General features: G+C 36.4%; 2 long non-coding RNA genes across 2 annotated transcripts in view; one reads left to right on the top strand and one right to left on the bottom strand.

The window, feature by feature from the left end:
• The window catches only part of LOC121066292, a 26,271-nt gene extending 5,405 nt beyond the window's left edge, over positions 1–20,866 (bottom strand). Inside the window, exons 1-2 of the long non-coding RNA XR_005817639.1 lie at positions 20,681–20,866; positions 14,221–14,382 (exon numbers count right to left, since the gene is read on the bottom strand). This is a non-coding gene — a long non-coding RNA (uncharacterized LOC121066292). The remainder of the gene's footprint in view (positions 1–14,220; positions 14,383–20,680) is intronic.
• Positions 19,902–24,234, top strand: LOC121066291. Its single transcript, XR_005817638.1, has 3 exons — positions 19,902–20,164; positions 20,862–21,063; positions 21,375–24,234. It is a non-coding gene; the product is annotated as an uncharacterized LOC121066291 (long non-coding RNA).

Here is a 24,234-nt window from a genome sequence, read left to right as displayed (position 1 = left end):
TCTCTGTCTCCATTTATCTCTATTGTTACATCCTCATTTCACTCCAAGTAGCTTCACAGCAGACTGCTACTGCTCCTTTGTGTGCCTGTCTCAAAGAGAATGACTGTTCCTGCAAGGAACAATGTTCCTGGCTCTACGTGGTTGGAATCAGATAAAGGAAAGATCCTGGGGCTGGCGAGAGATGGTGACAGGAGAAATGTGCCTGAAGCAGGCATGCATTTGAGCTGAAGAGCAATTTATTTCATTTTTTTTTGGTGGTTAAAAAAATAGGTTGATCATTTAAATTGCCTCAGGCAGAGAAAATAGTTTTCATTAGAGAGGAAGCATAGAGGCTGGTGACAAGAAGGTGACAGCATGGAGTGATAAAGTGAACTCTTGATGCAAAGGAAGGTATTGTGCATAATGGGTACCCCTCCCAAAATATCAGCATTGCAGGTGATTGCTGTAACATTGCTGGAGATCAGCCTGTTGCAGAAAGATGAAGTAATGTGAGGAGTCCAATCAAATTACGTGCCTGACAAAGAATATGAGTGTAGTGCTCATGACTATTCTAGTGTATTACCAAAGCAGGTGCTAAACTGTTTATGCCTGAGAAGGACAATGAATCCTCTGTTTCCCTGACATGATTTCCTGCCTAGGAAATGATGCTGGCCTCTGTGCTGTAACACACACCTATTAATTATGAGCATCTTTTTCACATGAGCTCTGTCTGTAAGTAGTCCTGAGCCAGGATACTGGGGAGCTGGGATGCAACTCTGACTGTGCTGTAAACGTAGAGCTTGGCTTCGGGCACTTCACTAGCCTGCACTTCTTCCTTCATCAGCCTCTTCTGAAAATACCCCAGGGCACAGATGATCCTCTCTTGTTTCTAGGGAGTTCAGCACAAAGTGCGTGGACTTGGCTGGGGCTTTGAAGCTCTACTATACTCAGCATATGTTATTATTTTTTGCTGGGTTTTGGTTGAGAAGTCATGGGATTTGGGACTAAGGCATACGTTTGATGTGCTTTTCTCATCCCTCTAATGACAGAATCAAGAGTCAAGTATACACCTGCCAGAGTATATCTAGGAGAAGAGAAAGGTGCAAAGGAGACCTGGAGTTGGATGGGTCTGACATTCTGAGATCCTGTGACTTTGCCAGATATTTTGTGTTGTGGTGGCTGTATGTGTATGTGTCCTTGTCTACCAGGGATGGGCAGCTAGGCAAAACTTTTTAGCTTCAAGCCTCTTCCAGCATGGTAACACAGTTGTGCATCTAAGCCACTTGCTGTTTTTCAATTATAGCTTTTTCTTTTTTTTTTTTTTTTTTTTTTCTCTCCTCTTTTAGAAGAAAACAAAACAAAATATCCCAGGATTTCCTGCTGGCGTGCATATTCTATAAATGAACCACCCTTTCTACTGGCCTGCTTGGTACTGGAATTACTCTCAGCAAAAATATTTAGTATTTATGTGTTGGCAAGCTGTGTTAAGGAGAGATGAGAAAAGGATCATCAAGATAAGAAAAGAGGGCAAATCTGAGGATGTAAGGAGAATATGCTGTGAGGGACAGAATGAGAAGTGAGACTGCTGAAAGAAAGGTCTGGAAAAAAAAATCCTTGTTAGGAAAGAGGAAATACAGAGCTTAGAGAAAGGAAACCACTGAGAGTGAGAGAGGCTGAGAGGCTGAAGTACTTGGTAGAGAAAGGAGACAAAGGCTGAAGAATGGAAAACAAAATTGCCCATGTGTTGTGGTATGGATAAAAATGATTTTCACACTGATTTTCCAATAGCAGAAGATAGGAAAGTGAAAAGCACAATGCAGGTTATTATCAGCAGAAGGGACTCCAATTCCAAGGTCTGATGCTTGTAACAGATTGCCTATAATTTTCAGAAGAGCATAAGGGATCGCTCTAGTATCCTGTACTAATAATTATGTAGTTATGGCACAAAACATTTCTGGGCTTCTTTGCAAAACCTGCACTCTATATTGCTGTAGCTAGATAGCTATTAATGCCTGAGCTGGCTAATGGAAAGCTGCCTTACTACTGTGAGAGCAAGGTAGACACAGCCTTTCATGGAATTTATGATATGTCCACTTTATTTTTTTTTATTTTTTTTTTTTTTTTTAAGAAAATGAATGTAAACTTCTAAGTAATAAAATGCTTTGAAAAACCTACTCTTTATCTCAGTGCTCTGAAACTATTAGTGGGAAGATGCTTATGAGGTTATATTGGGTAAAGCCTTTGGCACTGTTCACTACAGCAGTAAAAATTCAATGAGGAAGTGTTGAATTGTGTCAGAGGAAATTGTTCCAGCAGGGAACTTGAGGCTATAAAAATAAATATATATTGCTGCCTTGTGAAATGTTAATAGACAATTTAAAAAAAAGACCTTGGGCCTTGTAGTCCAGATGTTAATATATATATACATAAATAAATTGTGAATATCGTTTGAAGTTTTCCTTGTGAAACACTCAAGGTTGGGACAAAAAAGTTGGGATCCATTCAGTCTCACTAAGTTTAAAATGACTGGATTCAGTCTCTTTGTAGAGGGACAGAGTTCAATTTTGAAGCCCCTTGTTTCAGTTTAATAGAAATATAAAGACATTAAAACATGGAAGGGAGACCACATGAAAGTCTTACTCTAGCATCGCTCACAAAAGCAGTGCTAAAAGGAGCTCATGCAATTATTCTACATTACAACTTATATATTATATATATTATTTTTAAATGTATGTGATAAAACAGAGGACTGTCTATATATAGAGTCCGGTGGTAAATTCACTCAAACCCATTTTCCAGACCTTGAAAAAACGAGTCGTTTTTACACAACAGAGAGTTGTTCCAGGAACCAGTTATCGGTTTTTTTTTCTCAAACAGTGTGTCACAAGTGTACTGCAAAATCAGAAAAGGTGAAGCATAGTTTAATACAAATGTTTCCTTTCACTTGCTTCATTTTGATGGTAATTTTGTAGACCTGCAGCTCTCTTTGGGTGAAATTTCTCTCTCTGCAGAGCAGAAACACTTAAGTTACAATTAAAACACGATTTTCAATGCTCAAGTGGGACTTCCATGGTGCAGGGACCCTGCGTTGTAGTAATTTTCATGTTATTGCTTTTTCAGTACTTTCTGTCTGCAGTAGGTTGTACTATGTTCTCAGCAAGTATTTGCATGTGGAACATGGCTTAAGGCAGCATACAATTTTCAAAGAAGACAGAGGTATGAGAAAAGGATACTGAGATTTTCATGTGATTGTTGTGACTGTTCAAACTTGCTATCTAGTTCACTGACAAGGCATTGCACAAACACATTCTACTAATGAAAAACACATTTTTATTTACTTTTTTTTTTTTTCAGTCTGACCTTCTTCCAAGTAAGAACAAGGGCAGTGTAGTGAGTTTTTATGCATCAAAAGGGTTAATCTGGAATTGCTTCTTCTGGATAATCTTTTGTGTTGCCTGCTGTTTTCTTTAAATACTTCCAGCTGCCTAACTACTGTAATAGCTATCCTAATTTTCAGCCAATGGCCAAGACAACATGAAACTTCACTCCAGGCCGGTTTGATTCTTAGTTTTGCATTTGACTTCAGTGGAAGCAAAAGCACACATTTAAAATTCTAGTAGAACACATAGCTTTCTGATAAATGAAAGTAATATTAATTTATAATCCCTATTGTATATTTTCTATGTTTTTCTGGTATGTCCCACCTGCAAACATACCATTTCTTACAAATCATTTTGGTTTTCACATGTATGACAAGAAAGAAAGGGAACAAGTCTTTTGAAATGATATTATGATTTGGTATGAGACATCACATCACAGTTGCTGACAAGCTAAACATCACATATCTGGTTCAGGGAGTGCATCCATGTTGAAATTAAGTTTATATTCTTAGTCAGTATGGGAGAGGATGAAAAGGAAACCACCTCACTCTTTCTTAGTGAGGGTGATATAATGGATATACCAGAATCAATTGCACTGAGAGTAATGGAGTGAGGCTGCCCACATCATTACCCTGCAGATGTTCCTTTTGCCTGCTCCTCCTGCTGCTCACAGGGTCTGATTTTGGTGGTTCATTCCTTCTGTCACTTCTCTGGAAAGATGACTTTGCAAAAATACAAATTTTCTCCAGGCATGCTGTAGAAAATTTTCCTTTCAGGGTGTTGGAGGGTACCAGTGAAAAACAGCAGCTCAAAAATAAATAAATAAATAAATAAATAAATAAATCTTAAACTTTTTCATTTCTTGGGGGCTAAAATTATGCTGACAGCAGTGTTCAATGGCCTAGGAACTAGGTGTCCCAATCTTTGCTCCTATCTTTAACAAGGCTCTTCTGCTTTTTTTTTTTTTTTCTCTTCTTTTTTTTCTACTTTTTGGCATCTGTGTTTATTTGGACTCTAAGTCCAAATAAAGTGCACTAAGTGTTTGTGCAATGCATGGTGTGTACAGTGCAAAGAGGCCATCAATTCGTCTGGTGCTTGGAAGCCTTAAGGTTGCAGGATGATATTGTGATGACCTGCATGGGCAGAATTCTGCATCTCATCATGCTACACCTAGTTTAATAGCTATGGATTTCAGCAAAAAGTATATATTCATTCTTTCATTGCTTACAGTCTTAGGTGCAAAATGAGATGAAGGAAATGACTAGCATAAGTGATGAAGTTACAGGCCTAGCTTCTCTACTGGGGGTCCTGCTAAGAACCTACATACAGTGGTATGGCTCTCTCCAGAACACGTCATCTGCCTTTACACTGGCCTATTCAGGCTGCAAAGTGTTCCACTGGTATGCTGTTCCATGTGGAGTTAGGACTGTGGAAAGTCCGCAAGTACTGTCTGCCTTTGCACACACTATGAGTTTTATGGCACAGGTAAGGGTTTGTAACTGTGCCTACACCCTGATAGTCCATAGTCTGAATGTTGACTATATTTGTACTGTTAAGTGCCTTGGGGACAGCAGCCCAATTTTGGTGCCTTATCATAAGTGGAGAGAGAGAACGTCTATTAGAAAACTCCACAAGAGGCACAAAGAAGTATTTGGGACAAATGAATGTCAAAGGCCATCTCCAGCTAGTGCAATGCAGCCAGTGTGGGTATTCGAAACTGGCTAGTTTATCTCAAAATGCCCACACTGGTTGCATGGGAATTATTCAATTCATTACTTTTTGGCGTTTTTTCCTTTCACTGAAGTATTGATCTTTAACTAATTACCTATTACTAAAGGTGACTGTAAATCCAAAATTATGTATTTGGTAAAGTGACTTAAACATGGTCAGGGAGTCATGCTTTAAAATTGAGGCTCAATTAGAAACAGAACAAGATGTCACAGGTATAAAAATTTTAATGCACGGTTACTGTCAGAATCCTTTAAAGATGTAAATAAAGAGAATTCAATTATTTTAAGTTCTAATAGTCACTCAAGGAAAAATATGTCTTTTACCAGGCAGAAGTATTTAGGTTCCAAAGAGGCTGATAGTTAAATTGTCTTTTTTGGTTTCTATTACTTTTAGTGTGTGGATTCAACACTATGTATTTTAAATTGTTAATTAATACAGATGGGTGAGAAGGAGAGGATGGCCTCTTCCTGTGTACATAGCTCTGTCATAGGCCTTATATGTTTTTAGTTTCTATTTAATTCTCTCACAAAATACATGATGCAGTCCAAGAAGTCAGAAACAACCAGGAGCAGCCCAGCAGGACACCATTAAAGACCCAAAAAGTCTTCTCACAGGACAAACAAAAAACAACTAAAATAAATAATTAGTCATATGGAACTTTGTATTATAAAACTTTATATGCCATAGTCAGCCAGTGGTCATCTATGGTAAGAAATGACGAAATGGAAGCCTTTATATTTCTGTAGTTCTTCAACAGTTAAGAAGTGGTGAAGAACAAATTCATTGCATACAGGACATCATGTACCTAGGCTGATGAACTCTCTGTATTTGTTCTGGCTTCATGAGGGAAGATGAAAATACTAATAGTCCTAAAAATACTAGCATGTAATGTTCCAGTTTTCTCAGTGCTTAGTCCAAGGAGGCTGGGTACAACGGGTCTAGACTGTGCAAAACCTTGAGCATAATTTTGCCTTCCTCCTCTTTTACCACAGCTCTCGCCCACTAGAGCTGTACATTTAAAGTAAGTGAGATATTGGGTTCTGACTGCAGTGTTGTGAGTAGATGATATGGAAGGTCACTATGTACAGTTTCAGCTGGAGATCACCTCAAGTCATGTCGCTAACCCTGGGGGTCTGAGACAGAATCATTCCTGGAGTCAGATATTTTTAGCACCATTGTTATAGATGTAGGATCCAAAATCTTGGCTGTGTGTGATTTAGATTTCAAGATAAAGACTGACAGTGAATTTAAATTGCCTATAAGGAAAGAAGTCTCTGTGTTCGCAAGACTGTCTTCTTTCTATCACCCTGCACTGAGAGGCTGGTATTCTGTTCACAGGCTATGGGTAGGCTCAGATTCTATTCTATTCTATTCTAAAGCAAGAACAATCCATATTAAAGAAGTCAGTAAAGCCTTTCTATGTTTTTGTTAGCAGCATGTTGTTTTGGAGCTTAAATCAATCACTGAAGCAACACAAACTCTTTAGTCTGCTTCTGGACCTTTCCTTGAACTACCTATAAGAGGGGCTTTGGGAGTAGAAGGAGAGCAATTCTTAACAGAAGAACAAAAAATGGAGCAATAAGGAAAGCTAAGCCACCTTCTTTGTTGGATTTCTTTTGTGAAACGAGACAAAAGAAAGAGAGAGAAAAAGATATTGAGCAATCTGGACTGGGAGAGTGAATAGTCTGACATACTTCACATTTTCAATTCATTCTGGTGGAAAGAGGTTCTTTGCTGCTACCATTTTTTGTGCTTTATAAAATACACATTTGCTCTTTGACATCAGTTTGGGATGCTCACATGTTCACCACTTTTGGCTAAGATGAAGCAGGCTAAAAAAATATATGAAAATGTGCATTCTATGAACTGAGTTACTTCTGTCTCTTCACTTGCTCCTGGCAGCTCTGTTGCTTAACTTTATTTCCATTCATCTTCAGATTTTCAGAATTGACTAAGTTTCTTCTTTCTTTGACAGCTCTTACAGTACATAGAGAGATACACAGCACAGAATAATATTCACTAGATAGATACACTTCATAGAAGTAAAAAAAGAGAGAATTCCAGAAAGAGTCAAGCTTATGGACTTGTGTTCTGTTCTCTGTTTTATTAGAGACTTCAGGGACCACATAGATTTATCTTAATTGTTTCTGGATTTTATGAAAGTAAGGATGACGGTACTTCCCCACTTTTCAGAGATCTTATGAGGCTAAACAAGTGCATGTTGTGTTCAACACTTTGAGAACACGAGTTATATAAGTACTTTGGATAGGCATATTAATCACATGGCTCTGATTGCTTTTCTTGAATAACCTATCTCACCACAACTTCTCTGATATCAAACAGCTTTTAACATTTATCACAGTAAATACAAAGCCCAAGCACTATGGAAATGTTTTCTTTGAGACATTTTTGAAAAACACAACTTCCATATGCCAAGTTTAGGGTAAATCAAAATGTAGTGTTTTATCATAAACAAAAATTAGATGGACCCAACATAGGAATATATGGTCTTGATACTGCAACAATAAATATTAACATTCTACAGTTTATAGATCAGCATTCTATAGCCTATAGATCCAAATGTGGGAAAATGACAGTCCTCTCTGTTCTAATCGGGCAGATGGATAGAAATGTATTACTGAGCTTCATGGACTACCATGGCTATAAATTACTATTGATTGTCCCCAGTTATTGTGGGCTGCAGTCCATAGCAAGGGTGTCAATAAGATTAGTTCCAAGCAAGGCAGAGCTGAGAACTATTTCTTATGCTTAATACAGAAAGGTCAACAAAACATGTCATCTGCCTTCAGAAAGCACCCTGTCTTACTCTAGTCTAGCAGTTTGCCTGTTCAGCTCATCATTATTTTCTGAGACTTTCCGTTATCAGGTGGGCTTAGCACTATATTTTCAATTTACCGACTGCTGCACTAACAAACAGCTTTGTTTACCCTTTAAAAATGGTCTTGTAATTTCTTTTCATTTGCATCCTATTGTACACAAGCACAGATGTAATGTACACAATGCACTTTAATTAACAGAGAAAAGTCTGAGGAAGGCTGATCACATTCTTATTACCTAAATCCATCCTGACTGCCTGTAAAGGGAACTGTGGGCAGTGGTATGCCCTATGGGAAAAACTTTTGTTTGATTAGCCTTATTGGTCACTCAAGGTCATTTTTTCTTCTAATGAAAAACAGCTGCAGGTGCCTTTTTATCTCTATACAAATAAGGAGCTTGTGAATACTGAAAACTCCTGAGGGACTGGTTAGTTCAGCGTTTCTCTTTGATACCTGAAGCAATAGTAAATAATTCCTTATATACTGTGTGCAGGAATAGGACAGAATGTCTGAACTCACTGAATATATCTGACATAAATTTCCATGCTGAAAATGTCTCTTTTGCATCTATTTCTTTAACATGGGCTAGTTCCATTCATGATCCAAACTTTGCCTTTTTTTTTTTTTTTTTAATATTTTGTTGTGTAATATAAGTCCCAGTGGTACTTTTTTCTAGAGTTTTTTCATGCAAATCAGGGGTGCTCTATTTTGAACTGCTGACTATGCTGACTAAATATTACAAAGTACTTCTGGAGGCTTCAGATCCAACAACTGGAAATAACCACTTTTCCTTTATCTACTTTTATGCCTTTTATTTTCAACAAAACTAAGTTGATTCACTTGAAACTTTACATGCTGTTTTTTATTGTTGTTGTGGTGATTTGTTTTGGTTTGTTTTTTCTGAAGAGTTTCAGAAAAAGTATATAAGGTATTCATGGACAGGATGAATTTAACTCCTTTCTCCATTGGAAAAACCTAGTGTTCTTTTGGCTCATATTTCCACAGTGGATCTCTTTTTAACAGAAATGACCTGGTATTCCAGTAAATCAAACCTTACTGTTTAATTACTAAATACAATTGATTCATAACTTTTCTTTGAGATAAAAGAGAAAATTGGGGTGAACATATTTAGTATGAACACATAAAATCAGGTAATGCTGAATTCTTTCCTTAAAATACAATATAGTATTTCAAGTCAGGTATGGATAGACTCCTTGGATAAGCAAGGGTAGGAGGACGTTCAATACTATTTCTTATAATCTTCCAAATTAACCAGATCATCTGAATCACTGTACTCCTTACCAGACAGACCCACTTGTCCACTCAGCTGGCCCCATCCAAAACGCCAGCTATTATATGTCTAATTGTAAATGTGACTTGAGCTCTGTATATTTCAATGACAGTTAAGTATGGGTCTGACATACAGCTTGTCTGCAGCTTTCCTGAACTAAGTTAATGTCCTTATGGAAAGTCATGTTATGTTATGAAATAGACTGTGCATGAGGAAACCCATGAGGGGAAAAAAAAAAAAAAAAAAAAAGTTTTTTTTGCCCTGAGTTTTCTAATTTAGTCTCTTTTAAGTAAGCCAGAACTAATAAAGATGCCACTTCAAAACCAGCCATATCTTTACGCCTAAGAAGGCAATTGAAAATGTCTTGGACAAGTTGAACTTCATCAGCAACAAACACTGTCTCCTTTAACGTGAGTCTGCTTTGAGAAATGGCTGTTTAAATGGCACTTTCAAGTGAACAACTCTGTTCCTGTGTACTTTCAAGTCATAAGGGACAGAGATAAATCAACGGCTGTTTATTCCAGTTAGTGTTGCAGAGCTGATGCAGCCAAGAGTAGTAAGAGCTGATCCATTTTTCTTCCCACACATTGTGAAAAGAACTTTTTACATTGCTGTGGATGGATGCAGTGACATGACCTCTTCCCCTTCTGGGTGCCAGGGACAGCCTAAAGGCTTAATTTAGGCTGCAGAGTATTTCTTAGGTGCAAGGAGAAGAAGAGAAATTACATTACAGCTTTAAAAATATTATGTTGGGGGGTAATTCTCCATAATAACAAAAGGAAGGCAACAATTTATTGTAATCCTATAAAGGAATAGTACCTTTATAGTGTCATTTAAAATGCCTGAGTTTTGGTAGAGTGTGTGAACATTTGATATAAAGGGGTTTTGTATTGAAAGCTCAAATGTGTTAGTGTAACAATAATCAGTGCATAAAACAGGTTTCTGCAGTTGAATGAAATGAGATTATTTTGTCATTCACTAGAATATTCACAAAACTAAGAAACCAAGTGTAAAAAGTTGCATCTCTACCCTTTACTTACAAAGCACAATATGAGACAATTGATTCATCTACTTTCTGCCTGTATGTGTGATGGCCAAGGGCATTTTTACTAGGTTTCCATAAAATTTGTGCACAGCTGTATTGTGGAGATGACTGAATTTGACAGGTTTAGTTTTATTCAAAAGTTAGTTAGTTCCAATTCTGTGATTAAATAAAACTGAAAAGTGATTTTGTGATTAATAGTTGGAATATTACAAGGCAAGAAGGAAGATATGATTGGCATTCAGGCTAGAAAGACGTCTGCCTTTGAAATGCAAACTCTGGCAAGAGGCAGTCACAACAGCAGGAATAGCAGTAGGATTAATGTCTTAGCCATCTTTTGTTCATTTGATCCTATTGTATTCTGATTACAAGAGATGATGGGAAGGGCCACTTCTTTGTGTGTAGGTCCATAACTAAGTTAAAAAGACATAAAAGAATTTTCTTCTATTTGATTGTGAAAGTTCCTGGTAATTTCCTCAAGAAGAAATCAAATGAAGTTGTGTATCTTGAGAAACACAAGAGTGGACAGAATGATCCATGCTGGATTTCAGCATGTTTAGGGTCCAAATAGTCTCAGGACATGGAAAGCTATTCCGTGAAGGACTGAAACAGAAGCAAAACCTGGAAGAATACAGAACCTCTGTGTGCTGACATTTTCAAGGGTTCTAGCAGCTACCACCCATCCTGGGTGGAAGCTTCACTGAGTATTTTTAACCCAACTCATTACAATGCTAAGCTAAGCCATAACAGGGCTAAATAAGAATTCCCATTCATTCTTTTTGCCCAGTTCTAAAAAATGCAGGACTGTACAGTGATCCAATGTTTTTTAAAGTTAACTAATAAGAGTCTAAATAAGAGTCTAAACTAGGCTGTAGATGCTTTCTCTTTTGCCTGGCCTGAAATCTGTGAGATCTTGGTATTTGATGTTAATTTTTTATTATTTTTTTCAAGCTCTGGCGCTTCTTAAATGAATGATAATTAAGATTCATTCAGGCATCACTTTTCCCATACTTCTGCCATTTTGCAATCTCTTAAAAGGCATACTGATCTGTGATTTCAATTTTTGTTTAAGAACCTTTATGATACTGCGTTTAGCAAAGCCCAAATTCAAGAAAGTTCTTTTAAAAGTTAAAGAAAATAATTGAATAATTATGAAACTGAGTTGCTAAGAGTCATACATGTGATTTAATCATGCTTCGTGTAAAGACAGTGTGGGCTGGTGCTGCCTAGGAAACCTTATTTTATTTCTAGAAAAGGCAGAGTGCAGCATTGAATGTTTTAGTATTCAAAACCTTTTAAATGTTGAACATAATTCTTATACTAATCTAAGAAAAGCCTTTCAAGAAACATACTTTTCCTTTTTGTATAGCTCCTAAGTTTTGGTTAGATGTTATTAATTTTACAGTAGAGAGGACCTGAAGATGTCATCTATTTCATCCTTCTATTCCAAGGCAGCATCAGCTATATCTACTCTTTACTTGATAGATGTTCACCAAACCCATTCTTAGTGTCCTAAAATAATGAAGTCACCACACTTCTCCAAGGCAGTGTCTTTTAGGATTTCACTGTCCCTTACCATTTAGAAAGTCTTTGATAATGACTAACCTGGACTTTCCTCAGTGCAATTTAAGTCCATTACTTCTTTTTGATCCATAAAGAACAGATTATTACCAGCTCCTTGCAGGAGCTTTTAAAGCATTTGAAGTCTGCTCACTGAGTCTTCTCTTTTCTAAACTAAACACTCTCAATTAAGGAGGCTGAAATGGATTAGTACTAAAATCAACTGTCAAAAATAATAATCCACTAAGAACCTAAAAAACTATTTATAAAACTATCTCATATCATAAAAAGAACTGATTACAGGCTATTTAAAAAAATATATCTTTTGATGTTTTGGCTGGCATGAGAGCCAGTCAGGAATGTTCAGATTAAATGTCTTTTTCATTCTTCACTTAAAACTTTTCTTCCAAAATGTATCTAGTTTGGACATTTTTGAAAAGGAGTTACAGCTTCAGTGAGAAAATGTCATCTATCTGTGAAGAGTGAACAGTATAAATCTGAACTATTAATGTGGGTATTATTCAACTGAGGTCAAGACCCTTTCTGTGAATTACTTGGGATGTGAACTTCAGCACCTCATGCCACAGGTGAGTTTGACAGAGATTGAATTGGATACTATGGCAGTTGTTTCTATTTTTTTTTTTTTCAAAAAATTACTATTACTGTGATAACTGCCCTTTGAAAGAAGTAACCTAAGAATTGTTTCATATAGCCACAGAACATCACTGTTGTCATCACCATCCTTCTCCTTTTGTTTGCAGGGGGGTAACGTGTGACTGTATGTTAAATCCATAGGTAATAGTATTCATATCTGAATACCACTTCAAGGGCAGCTGAGATGACATAATTCAAGAATTTTCCACACAGAACAGACTATCACTTTCTGGTTAACAAGTGGTATAATGAGGACTCTTGAAAGGTAATACAGCTGTGATTCAGATTAGCCGACAGTCCACAGTATGAGAGAGTGTACAAGAATTTCTGCTTCAATTCTTGAAGGTGAACAGACACTTCACAGCCAGCCATATTCACGGGCAATTTATAAGAAGAAAAATTCTGGGTATCTGCTGAAAACATCCTTTTTGAAAGGACAAGATTTTTGAGTCATCTTTTAGAGCTGACAATTGTTTAGCTGCTTTGCCTAAGACTGTCTTCTTTTCTTTCCTTCATAGTATAATGAATTTCTGGTGCAATCCAAGCAGTTTTTTGTTTGTTTGTTTGTTTGTTTCAGTAAAAGTGAACCACAACAAGAAGTGGAGAAGGAAGCCATATATCAATATGTTTGTCTCTCTTCTGAGTCCTAAATAAAATTAATCTCTGTAATTTCAAGGCAGAAAAAATCTGTTTTTCACTTACAAAAATATAACATATTCCTCATTTTTCTACTTAATTTATGGTGTCACTTATAGTATGCGTATATACATATATAGAGATATAGATATAAAAATTCTTGTCATTAAGTCAGTTATCATCTGCATTGTAAATAATGCCTTTGTAAATATAGTACCACAACAAAACAATAATCTTATTTCTAAGTCAGATTCAATACAAAAAAAAGAAAAAGGAGAAGATTAATCTGCCATTTTCCATGATAAAAAAAAGGACCATGTGTTTTTCACAAGGTGTTATACAAGGTAGGCTGTCTGCTAAAAAATTTGCCTCTTTAGCAAGAGCAAAATTTTATCATTCCAAATCACTACAATAAACCAGCTGGTCTGGTATTATGGTATTATACTGTGCCTCCAGCAATGACCTGTGTTAGACTGGAAAAATAAAAAAAGAAACCTTGTCAGTTCTGTGGCTTACTACACAAGATTCCACAAGGATTATTTTTTGTTTGTTTGTTTCCTGCAAGAATCAGCTGATGCACTGTTGCTGATACTCGATTGCAGTTTGTGGTCTTGCAGTCTGTGTTCAAGACAAAACCCCATTCTACCTGTTGTCCTGTGCAAATCCTTATGAGAATCTAACCAAACTATTTTATGGGTTGTTCTTATGTCACTTAGTTTGTCTCATGGAGGTGTTGTCATCTACTATAATTAAAAGAAAATTATATATTTAGTGCATGGGTGCTTCACTGATAGAACTAATTGTCTTATTTTTTAACCTTTTCAGTTGTTTTATGGAAATGAGGGACAAATAGAAGAAAGATTACAGCTGAAAACTGACAAGAGTCTGATGCAAAAGTGATCCAAGTAAAGTAACATGGTTCATAGTTACTGTGATGGAATTTGGCTCTGCCATATTTTTAGGGTAGTTTCTATACATGTTTCCACACATTTTTAAAAGCTATATATGTTTGTCCCTGAGAATTTGTCCTTGAATGCTGCCTTAATGGTACTATTCAAAGTCATTGCAATGAATTTGATGAGAAAAAGAATATAGCAGCTAAAATATCACCTGGAACTCCTTTTTTATCATATGCGCTTGTTGTTAGTTGTAAGTGGAAGACATCAGAAATGACAAAAACAGCAGTTTTCTGTTCTTCCTGTAAGGGCCCTTCTTCTTCTTAACTGGTGGGAAAAGTAAGTTGGGTCCCGGCAACTCTGTTGAAAACCTAGTCTAAGCAAAACAAAACCAAAAACAAATGAACAAAAGGAGTCTTGTAATAACAGCACAGTTTTCTTTCTTACTTTCTTTACCTTGGTTTAAAAATCTAGTGTAAAGTTCGAACTTGTATAGATTTTTCTGCATTTGAAGACAGAGTCATTGAGTGCAGTTCTGCACTTGACATTGGCACAGTACTAATACCCAGAGCAGACCTCAGCCATCAGCTGCTGATGATTTTATTTCTCTCTTTCTCAGAACTTTTATCATGAGCTACATAATTCGCCTTTAAAGGATTTTTTTTTTTTTCCCAGTGAAACCCTATTTCTCTGAAGTGTACAAGACACTTTTTGTAAGTATATTAATAACTTTCCAACTATATAAGAGATGTATCACTTGGAAATGAAGATCAGAGAGCAAAAAGAATAAAGGTTACACATTTCTCTCCATGTTCAATTTACTATAAGGTCCCCATTGAAATTTCTTGGCCATGTTATACTTTTTTTTTTTTTTTTTTTCCAACATGAAATATTAGTATAATAAGTGAAAACTTTGCAAATTAATTTTGGTTGTACAACTTCCTTGATTTATGGAAAAGACGGGGTTCTATGCCAATAGTCTAATGTGCATCAGGACTTATTTTTTGTTGGGTTTTACCCTCTATATTCTTATCCTTACTGAATATAAGAAACAAGTACTGGGCCGAGAACAATAAATGGTCATATTAAAACAAAATCCTTTGGTGATTTATGGGTCTTGGCTCTGACTTGGAGCTGTCATCACTACAAGTACTTTTGTTAAAAAGAGGAGATATAAACTGCTGGGTCTGATCAAAGACTTTAAAACTAATAAACAGGTTTCTAGGTAGATTTCCAAACCTCTGGAAATAACTTTCATTAGATCTTTCAGGTGAAAAGAATGGAAAAGAGATGATACAATGATAGTGACTGATGTGTTTGCAGAGATATGGTAGGTATGAAGCACAAAGAAAAGGGGACTTGCTGTATTGTCATGTTTTGCTTTTCTAAAGATCTCTGAGTATAACCCATAGAGAACACAGCTGTTCTCTACCGTTATGACTTGAGGCTTCCTATCCATAGAATGTGAGTATCATTGTGTTGTACAGACTTACTATTAGAAATAAAACTTCCTCTAAATACATATGCAGGGGAAGCTTGAGTAATTTCTTGAAGAGATCTGGGTTTACTTTAGATGGTATGTTTACATCATACACTGACAAAAAGGAATAATTTTTGAGGGACTGTCGTGTATTTTCTTTTTCCCCCACAGTTTCATGTCATTGAAAATTTATTAAAGACAACTGACATCAACACCTAAGAGCAGAGCATGTTCAATGCATTTAAAACAATCCAAAATAGTGAAGGTTTGAAATATTTTGGAAATGAACAGAATATCAAAGCTAGGTCTGACAAAATCAGAATTAAAAGGATTATCAGGTGGCTGTGTTTCTCAATTCTGCCTTGAGCTTCCCCCCTCCCACCATGTGACTTCTAGTTTGTGCATTGTTCACTGTTCCGGAAAATTATGTTTCAAGTTCATATATGGATATCTCCATTTGCTCTTTCTCAAGACCACATAAAATTTTCTGGTATTCTCCTTCCCTTCACTTCCTCTGGAGTAAATGTATAAAAATTGTCAAAAATAGTATTGCAATATTACTACATTTTGTGTAAAATCAGCTGAATAAGCAACACGCTTTTGCACAAATTATTGAAGGACTGATTCTTGCAGAACTCTCAATTATTTTCAGAAGTCTTCATTTTCATTTCTGTTTAATGGAAAAAAATGCACTCTTCCTAAGTGTAATGGTTATGCAGAAACCTGTCAAAAGTTGCTGAAAATGTCTGGCAGTGTTTGCAAAGAGTCTGAAATGCTAAGTCTGGGTGCAAACTACTGCAATGGTTCCAAGATACCAGTGATACTGCTTTAAATATTTACACTATTGTGACAAATTTGAAGCTGCCTGTAAATATTTTATGAATGCTGTGGCTTAACAGGATTGTTGTGGTGTTTACTGCATGAATATACAGAACATGTTTGTCAGGAAATTGGCTCTGAAAACAGTGTACACTATAATCCTGATATTAGCTTCTTAGAAACATTTCAGAATATTGCAGCTCCATCAGTCTTGAAGTGAACTTGTGACATTCTTGCAAGCTGACTCAGTTGGTTTAAGCAGGAACAGAAAACAGAGTAGAGAACAGAAAACTTGGATTAAAATAAAAGGAGAAGCTTTCAATGACAGAGGCTAAAGGGCAAGTTTGGAATCCAGACTACAGAGATAAGCTAGAACTGTAACTTTGGGACTTATTTAATGTAATGTAGACATTTACAGTGACTGTAGCTGTAGGTAAAAGAGTCACACTTGGCTGCTTTTCTTTCAATATAATCAATAAAGAGTTAAAAGGCAGTCTTAGTATGCAATACATATGACCTATGCTAGACTTCTGTTTTGATCTGAAACTGTGTTCTAAACTTCTTGTAATAATAAAAATATCCTGGATAGATTATCTCTGATGTAAACAATGTGGACATTCGTATGTCTCTAACTGAATCTCACCCATACACATTGTTACAGTTCAGCAAAACTATTTTTTTGCTCTGCGTTCTTCCTACTGTTAAAATTAAGCAATATTTTGCTTCAAAGATACTTTTTGGATCCTGAATTTACCATTACTCACAACTCCCAAAAGGAAGATTGTCAGGTACTAATTATGGTCAGGCCTGCTGCGTGATTAAGGCTTGTAATCAGGCACTTGGAATAAGATTAAGCAAATTACAACTTTCTTGCTGAGAGAGGTGAAGACATCAGAAGTAACACATTGTGATCCAGAAGACCAGATAGGAAAGTCTTCAAAGAAACAACGTGCTTTGCAGCCATGACAAACATTTAACTATTTTATTTCTCACTAACCCCCTGCAGTTGCCTGTATTAATTCACAGAATCACAGAATAATTCATGTGGGAGTGGACCATCCCCTTCTCACAGCCATGTCAGCTTGGAGCAGGGCCTTGTCCAGTCTGATTTTGAATATTCCCAGGTAAAGTAATTTTTCATGCTTTCTGGTCAACATTTACAATAGTTTATCATCTTCGCGGTGGAAAGATAAATTGTCACGCTAATCAGAATTTACCTTTTTGCAGCTGTATTGTTGCCTTTTATCCCAACACAGTGACAGTCCCAGGTAGCCTAACTGCTAACTCTCACATTATGTGGAGAGAGCAGTAAGATTACACCATAACCTTCTGCTCTTGAGGCTGAAGACAGTATGTCCTCTTAGCCTCTTCTCATATGACATATCTGGCTGAATATGAGAAGGCACTTCTTTACTGTGAGGGTGACAGAGCACTGGAACAGGTTGCCCAGAGAGGCTGTGAAGTCTCCTTCTCTGGAGGTAGTCAAAAGCCATCTGGATGTCATCCTGCGCAATGTGCTCTAGGTGATCCTGCTCGGCAGGAGGGTTGGACTAGATGATCTTCAGAGGTCCCTTCCAACCTTGGACATTCTGTGATTCTGTGATTCTGTGGTATGCTGTAGTCCCCAGATCATACAGGTACCTACAGCTAACTTCTTCTGGTACTTCAATGTCTTTATTTTTTTGAAGAGTTGAAAGGTAGACACAGTACCCGCGATGTGGTCTGACAAGTGATGTACAGAGGGGAAGAATTACTTTCCAGGACCTGCTGGAAACATTCTTGCTGATGCAGCATAGGATGTGATTGGCCTTCACTGCTGCAGGGGCACATTGCTGTGCCATGTTCAACTTGGTGTCCATCAGAACCACCAAGGTCATTTTCTGCAAAGCTGCTTACCAGCTGGTCAGCCCCCAGTCCATACCACTGCAGTGAAGTTTTCCATCCCAGGTGCAGGACATGGCATTTGTTTTTGCTGAGCTTCCTGAGATTCCTGTCAGCCTGTATCTCCAGCTTGTAAAGTCTCTCAGTGGCCCTGTACTCCAGGAGATCAACCTTTCCCACTCATTTGGTATTGACCACAAATTTGCTGAGAGTTCACTCTGTCCTGCCATGCAGGTCAATAATGAAGACATCAAATATTATTGGTGCCAGTATTGACCCTTGATGAGCACCATGAGTAAGTAGGCCCCAGCTGAGCTTTGTAGAGCCCTTGTATTGCCACGTATCCATCTAATGTATATTCCACTTATCCAAACCATATATTTTCAGTTTGGCTTGACAATGTTGAAAGGTACTACAAAATCCAGGTAGCTATAGCAGGAGCCTGTTAAGATGTCACTTGTCACCTCTCATCCTTGTCCATAAGTTCTTGACTGGCACATCACCAGTTCCCAGGCAATTTTCCATGCATTTTAGTAGTTTTTTGTTTTGTTTTGTTTTGTTTTTTACAACAATTCTGGTGCACAAGCAGTCCCACCACATCTGTGTAATCCTAATGAGCTCATAGCTCTGCAGCTGTCCATGGACTTTTTATTGTCCGTTCATTTCCCATGCTGTATACATGTTTACAGGTACTTGAGGAGGACTCAGTGAAGCTGCTTTCACAGGACAACTGTGAGGACCTCCCCCACAATGCTGTCTATCACACACCTCCTCACTTCAACCCATGCGTCACTTCTTACCAGTCCCTGGTTACCATCCCCATCTTAACCTCATTAATGGATTAAGAAATGTTAGTAGAGATGCTCTTGCACCACTTTGTCAGGTGGATCCTGCCTCTCGCCATCTGACCTTACCTTAATTAGAGGGGCATAAATTATGAAGATGCTCACTAGATTTTCTGAAGTAATGGGTGAAAAAACTTAATTTATAATAGGGGGAACTAGAAACATATGAATAGGTGAACACTTCTTAAGACATGACTAGATCTTATTTTCCTGAAATGATTGAGTTATTTATAATTTAGGAGATGCTTGTCTAAGATAAGTTAAGTTAGTACAAGGAACTAATATTCTCAGAAATCTTGAAGAGCTGCATTCCATGCTATTCTGTTTCCCATCTTCTGCCACTTTTCATAGTTGACTTTTCTCTCTCTCTTCCTCAAATAAATGTAGCAGACAAACTATATCTAAGCCTAATAGGATTTGAAAACTGTCCAATATGTGTACTTCTGATTCAAAATGAGATCACTACAGGAACCTAGAGTGTTTTGTGGATAAGTGCTATGCTGAAATAAATCAATATACAAGCTTCCTTCCTGTCTTATCAAATACCCAGCTATCTGGTGACATAGATTACCTCTGTGAAAAGAAGATTTTTATCCTCCATTCTGTTAGTCTAGAGCATAGCTGTCCAGAATGGCTTTTTTTTTTTTTTTAATTTTTTTTTCCTAGTAGAAGCTTTTTATATATCAAATGAAACTACTAAATGTCTTCACCAAACTAGGGAAAATTGAGAGATCTGTGCCTGGATCTCTCTCCTTCTGCAGAAAACAACATTCTGTGGAAAATGTGCTCATCTCCACCAATTAGACTGGGAGGGTAGACGTCTTTTTCACAGGAACTTCTGTTTCTTCTCTCTCTGTTGACTTTTGGGATGAATCATCAGCAAATGCTGGAATTTGGGCAGAATGACTGCAACATTTTATAAAGTCTGACACATATTTGGTATTACAGAAACTGGATGATTATTACACAACTTCAGGCAACCAAGGGTTTGTATATGTATATCTGTCTCATGAGACAGTTGTTTTCCTGTTCACTTCTTAGAAACAGCATGATAAAAGTGCCAGACCAATAATGAAAAGGCAACCATGTGAGTAAGTAGACCAGTCCCACTCAGCTTTGCTTTTCTCTCCAAGGTAAGGTAATATCTTTCTGTTTTGCTGCCATTGAGCAGTTGCCAAGTAATTCTAGCTGTGAGCACAGTATACAGGAAATAAGTAGAAATGAAGATGAAGAAGCAGTTAAATGACCTTCTTTGCTATATTCTATTGTCCTAAAACCATCTGGTATACCCAGCATCTAAGACAGAAGAGAGCAGAATGGTCATCATGCCATGAGAGGCCAGTAAAGAATGTTGCTTGGAACACATGATGCTGATTTGCTCTTAAAACAGTGAGAAATAAAAATACGGAAAGAAAGTCTCATTGACCAAATCCTGGTTAGAATTCATAAGCTGTTATAAAAATAAATAAATAAATAAATAAAAGTGTCCCTGCACTTTACTAAAATATATCTCTTTAACATTTTTCACAAAAATCCTATCCCAAATTACATAGCTTAGTATTGAATTACATTTAACTGGAAGATTGTTCCTAGAAGCTTACTTGTAGTCCCTCAAAAATAAATGAGATAATAGGAAATGATGTACTTACATTTCTCTCTGTTATGGAAAATCAAACTGTCAGTCCAGCTTGATAGTATATGAAGAAAGCAATTGAGCAGTCCTAAACTCTAAAACTGCTTTGAGATTTGTTGTTCTGTATCAAAAAGGATCATTTTGTCTTTTTGATTTTTTGTTTGTTTGTTTCTCTCCTTTTATTTTGTCCAGAATAGATGGATCTAGATACACAGAAACCAGAGGAAATCAATGGGGAGTTGAAGAGTAATTTGATTGCTGAGACCAGAGTGAATACAGCTTAAGACTGATCTCCAAAAATATTTTAGGAGGGGTTGGCTAGTGGAAGTATTATCTCTGAGTGTTTCTGTCACTCTCATCACCTCTTATGAATCTGTTGCAGACTGTGAAGACCTTAAGGTGAGGATCTTAGACTTTATGTCAAGCATAACAGAGCTGGTATTTGACTGTGAACTTCAGATGCTGGAACAAGAAAAAATGTTATCCAACTTCTTCATGGTTGTTTGAGTTTAGAAAACAATGACATGAGGGGAAATGAAAAAAGCTTCTCTGAATTTTATCCAAGAAACTACACCTAACTACAGAGGGATCTTGATGCAGCCTGTTTTCTGATAGGACCTATTTTAGGCTTTTTGCTTGTAGAAATTAAAAATGTAATGGCTAGAAGAATGCATTGTTTTTTGCTTTTTTTTTTTTCTGTTGTTTTTCAGTTGTCTGCCTAATTGAGCACAGCTGTGCAGTGGCACAAAACTAACCAGGAAATGAGCATTTTGATAATTTCACATTTCTAAAGCACCTCTTAAACATCTCATGTGAAAATAGCAGTCGCAATACCTTTAGAGATCAACAACATTGAACCAGATTGATCATACTGAGCTGTCTCCTGCAGGCATTTAGAAAAATCCACTTTCAAGACAAATTAGTAAAGGTTCCCTCAACTGTAACTGTCTTGTAACATAAACAAAATGTGTGTGGAATAGAGACAAACTTTTCCAAGCTGCTCCAAGAATGAATTCTTGTCTTTTCACTAGTCTACTGCCAATGAAGACTTCATATTTTTTTGTTTTATAACAATCATCTCTACATCAGTTTTCCATTTGGGACTATAGCCAGTGGAAAAGTGTATAGACTTATGAAATACTCTGAAGTAATTCATAATGTGTTGCTTTTTGTGAACATCCTGTTTGTGATTTCAGTCTTCATCTTTACAAGTTAAAGAGCTGATTCCTCATTGAGCCATATCCTCAGAGGACATAAAATAGTCTGACTAAGTGCACTGATATAAGTCTGTTGAGTCACCCTTTTCTTAAAAAAGGATTAATTTAGAGATTGCTTTTCTTTTTGATTCAGATTCAAAACTAGAATGGAGGTCATGAATTCCTGAATGTGAGTTTTAAGCAGGGTCAGAAATCTGAGCAGAATAGCTCATGTGTGCCCAAACTTTGGCATTCATGATTCTTGGCTGAACTTTAATCCTAAACCTAACCCCAGATACCTAGTACAGAAACACTGTTCTTTTGAATTTAATCTTGATATGAACAGATCTACTCCAAACATCTTGATTCCTTCTATACTAATTTTGTAGTTCAGTAGTGTTTCTCACATACCACTAATCTTCTGTTCCAGAAAGTGGACAATAGAGTAAAAAGAGAGATCTTCATGTTTTCATCCATGGTAAAATATCTTTTTCTGAAGTCTGGTTTTCTTTCTTTCCTTGAGTGTAGTCAAGTATCATTAAAAGGAACTTTAAATATAGTCAGGCTTTCATAACTGGAGCTTGTAGACTTCTGTGGAGATCTAAGTCACAATATGCATTTCACTAGTTTATTATGCTTTTGTATATCTTGTTTACTTTGTGTGCATTTTTGGTAATAAAAATGTAGCCATATAGGCATTCTGAAATGATTCTGAGCTATAAAAATAAATCAGACCAAGAGTTTCTTCAGCTACCCCCTAACACAAGTTCTGGGTAGGCCACTAAATGCACGTTTACCTTTTTAAAAATCTGTTTATTCTGAAATGAATACAGCTCTCAATCAAATTTGATTGTACTTTTTCACATACAACATGCAAGAAACAATAATGTCTCTGGTGTGAAAGGAATGTACTTTCAAATACAACATTTTATCCTCTATGCCAAACTACAATTGCTATGTTTTGAATAGTCTTTGTGTTTTCTTTTGTTTTGTTTTGTCTTGTTTTGTTTTGTTTTGATTAAGAAAAATATGATGCAATTATAGGAGACTAGACTTTCAAAGTCTCATTTATTCAAACTTGGTTGGAATGGCTTGGTTTGTAACATTTATTAAGGGTCTGGAGATGCCTATATATATCAATTTCTTGGGGTGGGTATGGGTTACACTCATTTCTTCTTTTAACCAAAAGTAGAAAGGCTAGGCAGAAGGTAACCTGTGAATGTAAAGTAAACATTTACAACTGTTTTCCCCAAGTATGACACAGAATTTTATCTCATGACCTCGTATCCCAATAACTCTTAGGAGGTTTGTGACAGTCGTATAGAAAATTTTGTTAATCTTTTCCCTTCTTTCCGTTTATTTTTCTTTTTTTTCTCAGTCTAACTTCTAAGAACCAAAACAAAATTACAGTTCATAAATAAATAGATAAGACCACGTAAGAATTACAAAATTAAAAAAAAAAAAAAATCATTGCCAAAGTAGATGTTTCTCAAGGAAAACAAATTTTTTTTTCTTTTTTTTTTTTTTCAATAAACCTTATTTTCTTATGATAAAATTTCAGTTACATATAGTGGCAACTAAAAATTACAGTATTATAACTTTTACTTCTTTTACAAACTCAAAATGAAGGCTTAATTTTTTCAGTAGGAAAAAATGAATAAAATTCTTAGTAAGTACATCTATATTTTAAGCACTGTATCCCTCCTAACTCACTATTAGGCTTTTCATTATGACCATCCTTAGGCTCATTTTAGATTGAATTGGGAAATAACTTTCACTGTTGTATGACCTTGTTAGCAGCATTTACTGCCTGAGCAGGAACTAACAGAATCTTCCTCTGGATATTTCAAGACTCATAAGATGTTCCAACTTTAATTAACAAATTCAATTAATATATGGCAGTTTGAATTTTTTCTGTTTCCTGTAATCTTGTGCATGGCCTATCTTAAAAACTTTTTGCACAGACGTGAGAGAGCTCCCCTGCAGAGTACTATAGGGCCAAGTGAACAATTATGGTCATGGCAGGTTCTCAAGGCCAAATTGAAACTAATTATTATCTTTTAATACAGTTTCTTTTCTGCTGTGAATACTTTATAATACATTCAGTCACGTCGCACGATACCTATACAGTCCAGCAATTAGAAAATATCCTTACTTTTTCTCTCTCTCTCTCTTTCTTTCTTTTTTATGTAGATTTTTTTATTAATCTAAATATTATTAGTCTTTTTATTTGTAGCTAAACCAGCACATGCCATCTTCAATTTTTTTTGTCAGTTTTAAAGAACACTTCTTACCTCAGAACTGCCCCCTCCTTCTTCTACAGCATATTGATATAAATGTTGAAATAAAGATTTCTCATGTTTTTAACTTTGTG

The sequence above is a fragment of the Cygnus olor genome, chromosome 2 (assembly GCF_009769625.2).
Source record: "Cygnus olor isolate bCygOlo1 chromosome 2, bCygOlo1.pri.v2, whole genome shotgun sequence".
In the NCBI taxonomy this organism is placed as follows: domain Eukaryota; kingdom Metazoa; phylum Chordata; class Aves; order Anseriformes; family Anatidae; genus Cygnus; species Cygnus olor.
The sequence above is the reverse complement of the archived record's forward strand: the minus strand, read 5'-3'. Positions and strand labels throughout refer to the sequence as shown.